The 11,723-nt window shown below is 40.1% G+C and overlaps 1 non-coding gene across 1 annotated transcript; it reads left to right on the top strand.

Moving 5' to 3' along the window:
* The first annotated feature begins 5,595 nt into the window (after positions 1-5,595).
* Positions 5,596-5,698, top strand: LOC112855757 (U6 spliceosomal RNA). Its single transcript, XR_003223047.1, has one exon. It is a non-coding gene; the product is annotated as a U6 spliceosomal RNA (small nuclear RNA).
* Positions 5,699-11,723: the final 6,025 nt, after the last annotated feature.

Here is an 11,723-nt window from a genome sequence, read left to right as displayed (position 1 = left end):
CGCAATGCGCTTCCCCGCCTGCCCGCGCCCACCACACAAATCAGACGTTCTCCTTGGCTGTCGTCATTCGGCTCTCTGGGCCTGACCAATCCGGAGTCGGGTTGGGGCAAACCCGCCCCCAACCCTCGCTCCTACCGGCAACGGCCGAGCTTCATCCTCCGTGCGCGGGCACTGGGCCCGCGCGCTGCCCTGCCGGGCTTTCCGCTTTGCCGTGGGTGTTGTCGCCTTCGGGTTTTCGTCGGATGCTGAGCACTTGTACAGCTTGGGCTGTCACCTTTATTGCTCAGTCGCCGGGATCGTAATGCAGCCTACTGCGCTTGGCGTTCCGCCGCTCGCCTGAGTGGGAAGCCGCGTAGGCTCGGGCCTCCCACGAGTGGACAATCTGGGGAGGGGAAACCTTTCATTCCTTGAAGTGAAATGGCGGGAAACCCCACTTAGGAAGGTAGTTGTGAAAAGGCTGGAAAAAGTGTGGCACTCTTGAACTGGATTTGGGTGGGATGTATCCGACTGGCAGGGAATCCAGTTTGTGTTGTTAAGGAAACGGGAAATTTCCACCATCCGCTGCAGTTTTGTTTCACATAACTAGTATGTCGGAGACTTAAAAGGGTTATATTTTAACTAATTTTAAACATCTTTTCAGCTTTTGTTAAACCTAGTACTTTTCCCAACGAGCCCTGGGTACAGTATTGTACTCCTTTGGTGGTACCACTTCAAGTTATCACTTGGAAATAGCTTACGGAAATTGCCAAGCACTCAGTGCTCTAACAGTTGGGTTAGCTTTCCACTCCCTTTGCCCAATAGGTTGTATTCTAAGCACTGAAACCTTTGCACGGATTTCCACAAATGAAACCTCAGAGTAGGCAGGTTATATGTTCTTAGCTGCAAACTTTATTGAAGTGAATCAGTTTAAAGTTCCCTTTTTCCAGTTTTAGCCACTTCATCAATTCTCCCGTGTGCCCTTTGCTGTAGGGCTTTCCAGAGTCTCAAATGGAATTCTACTAGTACAGAAATAGGAGTAGGGAAAATGTTCATTCAAACAATTGGCACCAAAAAAAAAAAAAAAAAAAAAAAGTTGGCTTAAGAAGTACAAATAGGAGGAAAAAAACCTCCTTGTACTACTACTACTACTAATAACCAAATCAGGGGGCGCCTGGGTGGCTCAGTTGGTTGTGTCTGACTTCAGCTCAGGTCATGATATCTTGGTTTATAAGTTCCAGCCCTGCATGGGGCTAACTGCTGTCATCACAGAGCCTGCTTTGGATCCTCTGCAACCCCACTTGCGTACTGTCTCAAAATAAGTAAACTTAAAAACAAACAAACAAAAAAGCTCAAAATGTAGAAAATCTGAATTACATAAAATTACAATTAAAAGTGTAATCAGAGATGACCCTATACACCAAAATACACTAGACCAGATAGTTTCAGAGTGTGAAAATACTTGGAAAAAATACCAGCTTGTTTTGAAAGATAATCAAATCCTGTAACCAAATCAATCAGGAGGACTGGGTAGCTCAGTGGTTGAGTGTTCACTTTTGATTTCCACTCAGGTCATGATCCCAGGATCATGGGATCAAGCCCCTTGTGGGGCTCCTTCCTGAGCATGGAGCCTGCTTATGAATCTCTCTCTCTCTCTCTCTCTCTCTCTCTCTCTCTCTCTCTCTCTCCCCCTCTCTCTTGCCCTCCTTTCCCTCCCACTGCCCCTTTCCCCCACTCTAGCTCTCTCTCTAAAAATAAAAAACAAACAAGAAACCTAATAATCATAACACCAGAAGAAAATCTATAGAGTATTTTATAACTGTAAATGCAAAAATCCTAAATGAAAAATTAGCAGTTCTAACCCAGTAGCCTGCATACCTTGAGACCTGCAAGAGAAAACAGTTTGTGTAGCTTTATATTATTCATCTTAAACAGTTTACCCACCTTCCCTCCCTCCCTAGAGATTACAAAAAAGATAATTCCCTTGAGCTTTATAATCCTTTTCACTCATTCACAACCGGTAGCCTCCGGGTCATACACCATTACACTGATTAGCATCTCCATGCTACCCACTACTTCCATTAATCTGATTCAGCGTCCACTTTTCACCAACCATTCTAACCATTTCACTCCACACTTTAGATTTCAACATCTGCTAACAGTCATTTCCCCTTTATTCTTCACCTCTTCTCTAAATGTTCCCATCAACTTCCTGTTCCAACTGAAAACTGGTTTATCACCTGGCAAAATGACCTCTCTTGCAACTTTCCAAGTAGAGGAGATTGTTTTACTTCTCAGTTTTTTTTTATCTTCAAACCTGCTCTTCATGTTCCTCCAAATCATTTCTCTTTTTCCTTCAAAAACCCAAGCTTTTTTAAAGTACTGCCAACTGCTACTACACCAAGATGTCATCACCCTAGTAACTCCCTCTTCATTTGTTCATGGCTCATTGTCTTCCTTTCTTCCACTATTTTTGTCACTTCTCAGCCACTTTTTCAAAATGTAATCCACATTTTCCATCCAACACCCTGTCTTCTCGGTTCCAAATTCTCCTCTTCATGAAGTGGTCTTGATACTGTTAAAAGCAAACCCTCCATTTGTGTTCCAGATCCTTTCTTCTCTCTCCTTCCCCAGAGCTTTGCTCCACCAATTATCTTTTCTTGCTCCTACCTCATAAGTTTTTCCTCTTCTACTGGGTCATTTCCATCTGTGCACAGACATGTTCTGGTTTCTATTTTAACTAAAAACAACAACAGGGGCACCTGGGTGGCTTAGTTGGTTAAGCCTCTGGCTTTGGCTCAGGTCATGATCTCATGGTTCATGAGTTTAAGCCCTGCATCCAGCTCTCTACTGTCGGCTTGGACCCCACTTCAGGTCCTCTGCCTCTCTCTCTGCCCCTCCCCTGCTTTCACCTGCTCTCTCTCCCAAAAATAAACACTTAAAAAAGCAACAACAAAAAACTACCTACCTTGACCCCTTACACTACCCCATGTCTCTGCTCCCCTCACAGGAAGATTCTTTGAAAGATTTGTCTCTAATATTCTACATTTAATTCCTACTTCATAATTTCTCCTTAACCTATTCCAAACAAGCAACAATACCCATTGTTCTTAGACTTTTTGTGACATAACCAGACCTCTTTATTTCCAAAGCTAAGAATGATTTTTCTGTTACTGACTCTGCTCCAAATGAAGAAGCAAATGAAACCACTGTTTCCTTCTTGAAACTTAGTAGCAAGTCAAACCAATGCTTCTTTCTTAAAACTTCTCTTGGTTGAAAAGAAACCACACTATGCTGGTTTTCTTCCTACCTGATTGACAAACCACCCTTTCTCATTTTCATTTGCTGATTGCTCCCCAGCCAGACCTTAAGTTGCTGGGGAGAGTCCAGGGCTTGGTCCTGGGCTCTTTTCTCTTCCTATACACTCCCCCTAGGTAACAGCATCCAGGACCATAGCTCTCCTCGCTCAGTCTTATCCACATCAGTAAGCATCACCATCCACCATGCTATTCAAGCCAAAAAAACAAAAACAAAAACAAAACAAAAAAACCAAACCTAGGAGTTTTTTTATTCTTTCTTTCATTCTCTTCCCCCCACTCCATCTCCCTACCAATTTCCAATCCTTCTAATTCATCAGCAAATCCTTTTGACTAAATCTCCAAGATCAATACTGAATCCACCACTTCTCACTCCCTCCACCACTGCCATCCCAGTTTAAGTCACTATTACCTTTCACCTGGGTCACTACATCAGTCTCCTCGCAAAATCTCATTTCTTTCACTCTTGACCCTGGCATTCCTTTTTCCACTGGCTACTATCGTGATCTTTCAAAACCGTAAATCAGGTCAAGTCATTCTGCGACTCACTATGCTCCATGACTTCCCCTCACATTTAAAATAATATGTATGGGGGTGGGAAGATAGACAAAATAAGTGAAGGATTAAGAGGTACAATATTCCAGTTGTAAAATGAATAAGACAGGGGGAGGTAACGTACAGCATAGGAAATATCAATAATATTGTAACAACTTTGTATGGTGACAGATGGTAGCTAGATTTTGTGGTGACCATTTCATAACGCATATAAATTTCTAACCAACTATGTTGTACACCTGAAACTAATACAATATTGTATGTCAATTATTCTTTAATAAAAAATAATAAAGTAAAATAACATTATTTCATAATAGTTTTCCCCTTCCCCACTACACTCCAGCCTCACTGGCCTTCTTTCTGTTCCTTGAACCAGCCAATCTATTTAACAGTCCTAGGACTTTCTGCATTTAGCTGTTCCCTCCCCATAGAATGCCTGCGGGGGAGCCTAGGTCGCTCAGTCAGTCAAGCAACTAACTCTTGATTTCGGCTCAGGTCATGATCTGTTTCATGTGTTCTAGCACCACATCAGGAAGACAGTGCAGAGTCTGCTTGGGATTCTCCCCCTCTCTCTGCCCCTACCCCCACTCACGCTGTCTCTGTCTCTCTCAAAATAAATAAATAAACTTGTAAATAAAGAATTATAAATAAAGAATGCTTGCCTCACCTCTAGTAGCTTAACAAGGCTGGATTCTTCATGCTATTCAGACCTCAGTCTAAATATTAAGGGACTTTCCTAGCTATCCAGTCTAAAGTAGCCACCCAGTATTTCTACCACATAACGTACGGTGTCTCTCTGCCCAGTCGGATGGCGGCCCCCAAATGTGAGGCGATGATTGGGTGGAAGATGGTGGCATGGACAGTGAAAGGGCTCACCCAAAGCACAACAAAAAAGAAGTTTGTTGAATACACTGCAAGGGATGGGTAGGCAGGACTGCAAAGGAGAGACTGTCCGCAAGGAGGCAGTGGGTGGAGGTTGTATTTAAAGCAAGAAGGTGAGGAGACATGGGAACATATGAAATTTTCCCCTTTTTGGTAACTGCCTGGATATAAATAGCCCATTGGTGAGCTAGGGCTTATAGATATTTTGATGTGGGCTGCCTGATGGGCCTGTGTATTCAGCCAAGTGGTTGCTGGGGGCCCTTTTGCCTTGATCAAGTTGCCATTGCTCAAGCCTGTTTTCTTTTCTCTTTTTTTTTTTCTTAACGTAATTTATTGTCAAGCTGACATACAGTGTATACCATGTGCTCTTGGTTTTGGGGTTAGATTTCCGTGATTCATTGCTTACATACAACACCCAGCACTTATCCCAACAAGTGCCCTCCTCAACGCCCATCACCCATTTTCCCCTTTCCCCCACCCCCTCCACCAACCCTCAGTTTGTTCTCTGTATTTAAGAGTCTCTTACAGTTTGCCTCCTTCCCTCTCTGTTTGTAACTATTTTTTTCCCCTTCCCACCCGCCATGGTCTTCTGTTAAGTTTCTCAAGTTCTATATATGAGTGAAAACATAGGATATCTGTCTTTCTCTGACTGACTTATTTCACTAAGCATAATACCCTCCTGTTCCATCCACGTTGCTGCAAATGGCAGGATTTAATTCTTTTTCATTGCCAAGTAGTATTCCATTGTGTATATAAACCACATCTTCTTTATCCATTCATCAGTTGATGGACATTTGGGCTCTTTCCATAGTTTTGCTCTTGTTGAAAGCAGTCAGGCCTGTTTTTTAAAAGCGGCCTTTAGCACTTGCTTGGGCAGCACATATACTAAAATTGGAACAATACAGAGAAGAGTAGCATGGTCCCTGCGCAAGGATAACACACAAATTCGTGAAGCATTCCATATTTAAAGAAAAAGCGACTTCTATGATAACCCTACTTAAATTCTCTGCAGAGGACTTCTTACTATCTGATCTTTTTAAAATATATTTATTTGGGGGCGCCTGGGTGGCTCAGTCAGTTGAGCTTCTGACTTCAGCTCAGGTCATGATCTCGCGGTCTGTGAGTTTGAGCCCCGCATCGGGCTCTGTGCTGACAGCTCAGAGCCTGGAGCCTGTTTCAGATTCTGTGTCTTCCTTGCTCTCTGCCCCTCCCCCACTCATGCTCTGTCTCTCTCTCTCTCTCTCTCTCTCTCTCTGTCAAAAACAAACTTTTAAAAAATTAAATCAATAAATATATTTTATTTTATTTTATTTTATTTTATTTTATTTTATTTTATTTTATTTTATTTTATTTTATGTTTATTCATTTTTGAGAGAGGGAGAGAGAGGGGGGAGGGAAGGGCAGCGAGTGAGGGAGACATAGAATCTGAAGCAGGCTCCAGACTCTGAGCTGTCAGCACAGAGACCTAATCGGGGCTTGAACTCACAAACCACGAGATCATGACTTGAGCCAAAGTCAGTCACTTAACCATCAGAGTCAACAAGCACCCCTGTATTCTTTTTATTTTTTATTTATTTAATTTTTAACTATTCATTTATTTATTTATTTACTTATTTTTGAGAGAGAGAGAGAGAGAGACAGATTGTGAGCAGAGTGCAAGCAGGGGAGGAACAGAGAGAGAGGGAGACACAGAATCTGAAGCGGGCTCTTGGAGCTTTCAGCATAGAGCCCCACGTGGGGCTCAAACTCACAAATAGAGAGTTCATGACCTTAGCCAAAGTCAGATGCTTAACTGACTGAGCCACCCAGGTGCTCCTATATTTGTTTTATCTGAGAGAGAGAGAGAGAGAGAGAGAGAGAGAGAGAGAGAATCTTAAGCAGGCTCCAAGGTCAGTACAAAGCCCAAGGCGGGACTCGATCCAATGATCTTGGGCTCATGACCTGAGCTGAAATCAAGAGCTGGATGCTCTACTGACTGAGCCAGTCAGGCACCCCTCTGATCTTTTTTACTTATTTGTTTATTGGCTATCTTATTCAATTAGAATATAGGCTCCATGGAAACAGGGAACTTGTCTTGTTCATCTCTATATTCCCTGAACCTAACACAAAAAGTTGTTCTGTGAATGCGTTCATTCATTCCGGAAGAAATGTGTAAAATTGTTATGAAGAAAACCATGAAATTTTTTTGTTATAAAGGAAAAAATAAATCTCTGAATAAATGGGAAAATAAATCACAGTCCTGGATGAGAAACTTGTTTATTCCAAATGAATCTATAAATTTATCATCATTTTAATCAAAATCCCAACTGGATTTTTTTTTTTTTTAAGTAAGCTCTACACTCAATGTGGGGCTTGGAACTCAGGACCCTGGGGTCAAGAGTCACACGTGCTCTATCAACTGGCCCAACTGGGTTTTTTTTTTTTAATTTGACAAGTTGATTCTCAAATTTATCCAGAAGAGAAAAGGGATGTTATTGAAAAAGAAGAATATTAAGACAATTAGGTGCCCTGCAGATATCAAATATTTTATAAAATCGACAGTGGCAGATAAATGTCCATTTGGTCATTTGGAACCAGGAGTCCAGAAAGGAATCAATATACAATGCAAAGGAGTATATGATGGATGTGACATTTCAAACAATTGAGGGAAAGACTGATTATTCACTGATGTGAGGACATCTGGCTATCCCTTTGGTAGGATAACTCACTCTCTTGAGGGGTGAAAATGATGAAGTCCTCAACTTGGACCACCCTGAAAGTGAAATGGCAAGTGGATTAAAGAACTACATTAAGAAAAAAGTGTAAGAGTGCAAGAAGTAACAATGAGATATTTTTTTACCTATTGGATTGGCAAAAACCTTTTAAATTTAGTAATATGTAAGGCTGGGAAAGGTGTGGAGACAAGCACTCTCATTAACTATTAGTGGGAATGTAATTTAATATCAGTTCATATCAAACGAAATTTAAACTACACATATCTTTTGGCCTGGAAGTTCCATTGCTAGGAATTTACCATACGGGCATCTTTGCAAAAGGTACATATGTAAGGACTTTCACAGCATTGCTTATAATAGTAAGGGAATTTTTTTTTAAGTACTAGAAGAAAATATGGGATAGAATACACTAAAAAAACTCGTGATATTTCCTTTCTTATATTTCCAGTGATGTTATGCTTAAAATGTCCTTTTATCTTTTGAGATCAGTTCAATAGAACTTATAGAACTTTTTTTAAAAAAAAGATTTGTTATTTTTAAGTAATCTCTACACTCAACGCAGGGCTGAAATTCACAACCCCAAGATCAAGAGTCATGCGCTCAACAGACTGAGACAGCCAGGTGCCCCTAAAGTTTCATATTTTCTTCTAGCATTTTTTTTCTTCTAGAATATTTAATGGTTAAAATGGGTCTTGACATTAAAATTTCTCTGGAATTATTTTGGCGTGAAGTGAGTTTGAACTTCTTTCAAATAACTGTTCCCCAATGCTTTTTGTGAAATGATCCATTTTTTTTTATCTATTGGTTAGTGATACTCCCATTATTAGATAGTAGGTTTTTACACACCCTGGGATCTATTTCAGGGTTAACTATTCCTATACACTGATTTATTGATTTGGGAGTCCTGTCTTGCTTGTATTGAGTTCGAAGTCTTCAAATGTAGACTATAAGAATTAATCTTAGAACCAAAATAAGAATCTAATTAATTTCCTATTGTTTCTTCTCATAGCTAGAAAAAAATCAGTAATATCTACTCCTAAGTATTAGTCTATTGTTCATCTATCAGAGCCACTTTGTGTGTTTAGAACTGTGAGGTAATGTGCCTCAAGAGGTTAAATTCTATGACTCTACCTTTACTCTGCCCCTGTTGTTTTTGTAACTCAATATTTGACAAAATAATCAGTCTAATCTGGCTACTGCTGTCACACTCATTGTGTGCAAATGTAAACTGGTAGGAGACACAAAATTAGAATCACTGCTGCCAGAGTCCCAAAGGTGTCAAGCCTGTATCTGTTCTTAATTAGCCATGGAAATTCAATCTGTCATGTTTTCTGCAGATAACTATTTTCAGAGTCATTAATGTGGAAAGAATGCTCATACAATTTCTTTTTAGATACCTCTACTTATACACTTAGCTTTTTCTTCTAAAGAGACCTACTCTTGAATTTATTGCTTCTCCTTGATGTAAGTTCCATTCTTTTCATTTTCTGATAAGTTACACAAAAGTTATTTAAATAATTTAGAAAAATCTTTTTTTTTCCTTGAAGTAACTACTGTGTGCTTTATTTTTACTCAGTAGTACTATTTACTATATTTATGTTGGAGAAAATTTTAAGCCCCAAAGAATATGTCCTCCAGAATTAGAGACAAAATCAGAGACCACCTTTAAGAGAGAAACCAATAAAATTTAAACATTACATTTGGTTTCTGAGGTAGGGTAGGAACAGATTACTTAGAATACTCACTGCATCCCCTGTGCTGAGCTGTAAGGCATAATATTACTCCCCCACCCCATTTTCTTCCTCCATCCAGTCTGTGGGACTTGAGTGAACTTAGTAGGGACGTCAGAAGTAACTGTTACAGGTGAACTTTTAGATCACCTATTTAAAGAGAGGAAGTTTGTACATTTAAGTGAATATTGGCCAAGTAGCAAGAACACTTAATAACTTACAGTTGGCTTTTGATTTAAACTTTTTATTATTTTTTTCCCTAGGATATTCTCACATCAGAAAAATCCAGATTCCCCATCCTCCCCCCCCCCCCAAGCATGTGCTTTAACAGAAAAATCCATTTCACTTTCTTGCTATTTAACTTGGCACGAGTTACATTGTATCTACCTCCTTAGTTGTTTGTAGGAAGATAGGGCATGGAAAAGGTCTAGGATGGGGCCTGCATACAATAAGCACTCAGTAAATGTTATCTCTTGTCATTTGTTATTAATGATTTATTGTTATTAAGCATCTTGATTAATTTTTCTCAGTACAGTGGTTTTATTTTTCACCTTACTCTCCTGTAATCTGGCCTCCATCTTCTTTACCTTCCTGAACCACTTCTTACCTCCTAATTACCAACTTCAATTCCAGTTCTCTTGTTTACAGACCTCTCTGCTTAATTTATAGCTTTCAACACACATATACAAGCATATCTTACACATTTATTTTAATTTGCATGAACATATATTAATTTGCCAATCTTTAGATGTACAGCCAAGACCTTTACTTTGTATACGAGTCCACTGTTTGGAGTTCAGCATCCTTTTTTTTTCATAAACCACATCAATAGTGTATCACCTAAGTCTTTCAGTTTTCCTACTTACTATAAAGTGGAACAAGACCTTAAAAACATATGCAAAGTGCTCTCAATGCAGAATCCTCCTGGGTTTTATAATTTACCCAAAACACCATCAATCTTTTATAGTTGTCACATGTATACCTAATTCACAGCAGGGTTTTGTTGTTGTTGTTGTTGTTGTTGTTGTTGTTATTGATTTGCCTTTATTAAATCTTCTTAAAGCATTGAATTTAATTTTCATGGAGAGAAATTGTTTTTCCTACATTCATATTTCATCATGTTGCACAACATTTAATTAAATATATAATTAAACAAGAACAACTGGAATAAACAAGTTTGTGAAACAGCATTGGCTCACCATGTGGGAGCAGTAGTGCATGGATGTTGCAGACTATGAGTCTGGAGTTCTCTCTTGTCCAGCAAGAGAGTGGACGCAGAATTGAATATGAGAGAGGTTGATGTCTGGGAGAAGACAAGAGCCCTGAACAGGGATTTCGTCTCTGTATTTATTTATTTTAATTTTTTTAACATTTATTTATTTTTGAGAGTCCGAGCGTGAGTGGGGGAGAGGCAGAGAGAGGGGAGACACAGAATCCAAAGCAGGCTCCAGGCTCTGAGCTGTCAGCACACAGCCTGATGCGGGGCTTGAACCCACGAACCATGAGATCAGGACCTGAGCCAAAGTCAGACACTCAACCGACTGAACCACCCAGGTGCCCCTTGTGTCCGAATTTATTGAGCTCTCAAGATCTTACACACATAGTGAACATGAAGAAAACAATCAGATAGTATCATTAACTTGTGTGTGTTAGAAGCAAAGGGTCTGGGGTGGAGGGGGGCAAGTGGAGTTTGAAGTTGTGATCAAAGTATATTGGTGCCAGACAGAAAGTAGTTTCCTGCAGGTAATATAACAAGTTACTCATTATCCCATTATAATATCTTGCTAACTAACCTTGGGTGCTTTCGCCCTGTGGTGGTGGCTTTCTGCCCTAAGCTTTTTAAAAAATTTTTTTTAATGTTTTTATTTATTTTTGAGACAGAGAGAGACGGAGCATGAGCAGGTGAGGGGCAGAGAGAGGGGAGACACAGAATCTGAAGCGGGCTCCAGGCTCTGAGCTGTCAGCACAGAGCCTGACGCGGGGCTCGAACTCACAGAGTGTGAGATCATGACCTGAGCTGAAGTCGGACACTCAACCGACTGAGCCACTCAGGCGCCCTGCCCTAAGTTTTTTTAACCCATTTATGTAACTATAAGGAATTCTTGAACACATCTCCCCACACTTGGATGTAATAGGGAATTGAAATCTAGCCCCAAAGAAACATCAAAGTATCTGTGATATTTCGTTTATTTTACTTAAATAGGTAAAAAAGATGTTATGAAAATATTAACAATCTTCACTCCTTGGTAGTGAGGACACAGGTGTTCATTTTAGTGTTCTCTACATTTTCTGCAAAAAAAAAAAAGTTCTCAAAGAGAAAAAGCAAATGATTCCATAGCCTGTATGAAGAAGAGAACTAAAGGAGAAACTAAAGATCTTAGATACTGGTGTGTTCAAGAGAATGTTATCCTGTGCCTAGTCTTCTCTGCGAGCTAAGCTTGGGGGAAGTCCATCAAAGTCTTCCACATGGTTTGATCCTCCAGTGTTTTGCCTCATTTTCTTGGGAAGGCAGCAACCTCTAAGCCTTACCTCTCTGCTCTGTCCACCAT

Source organism: Puma concolor, chromosome E1, assembly GCF_028749965.1.
Source record: "Puma concolor isolate L17-30 chromosome E1, mPumCon1.1.hap2, whole genome shotgun sequence".
Taxonomy (NCBI): Eukaryota; Metazoa; Chordata; class Mammalia; order Carnivora; family Felidae; genus Puma; species Puma concolor.
This window is presented reverse-complemented; position numbering and strand designations above follow the sequence as displayed.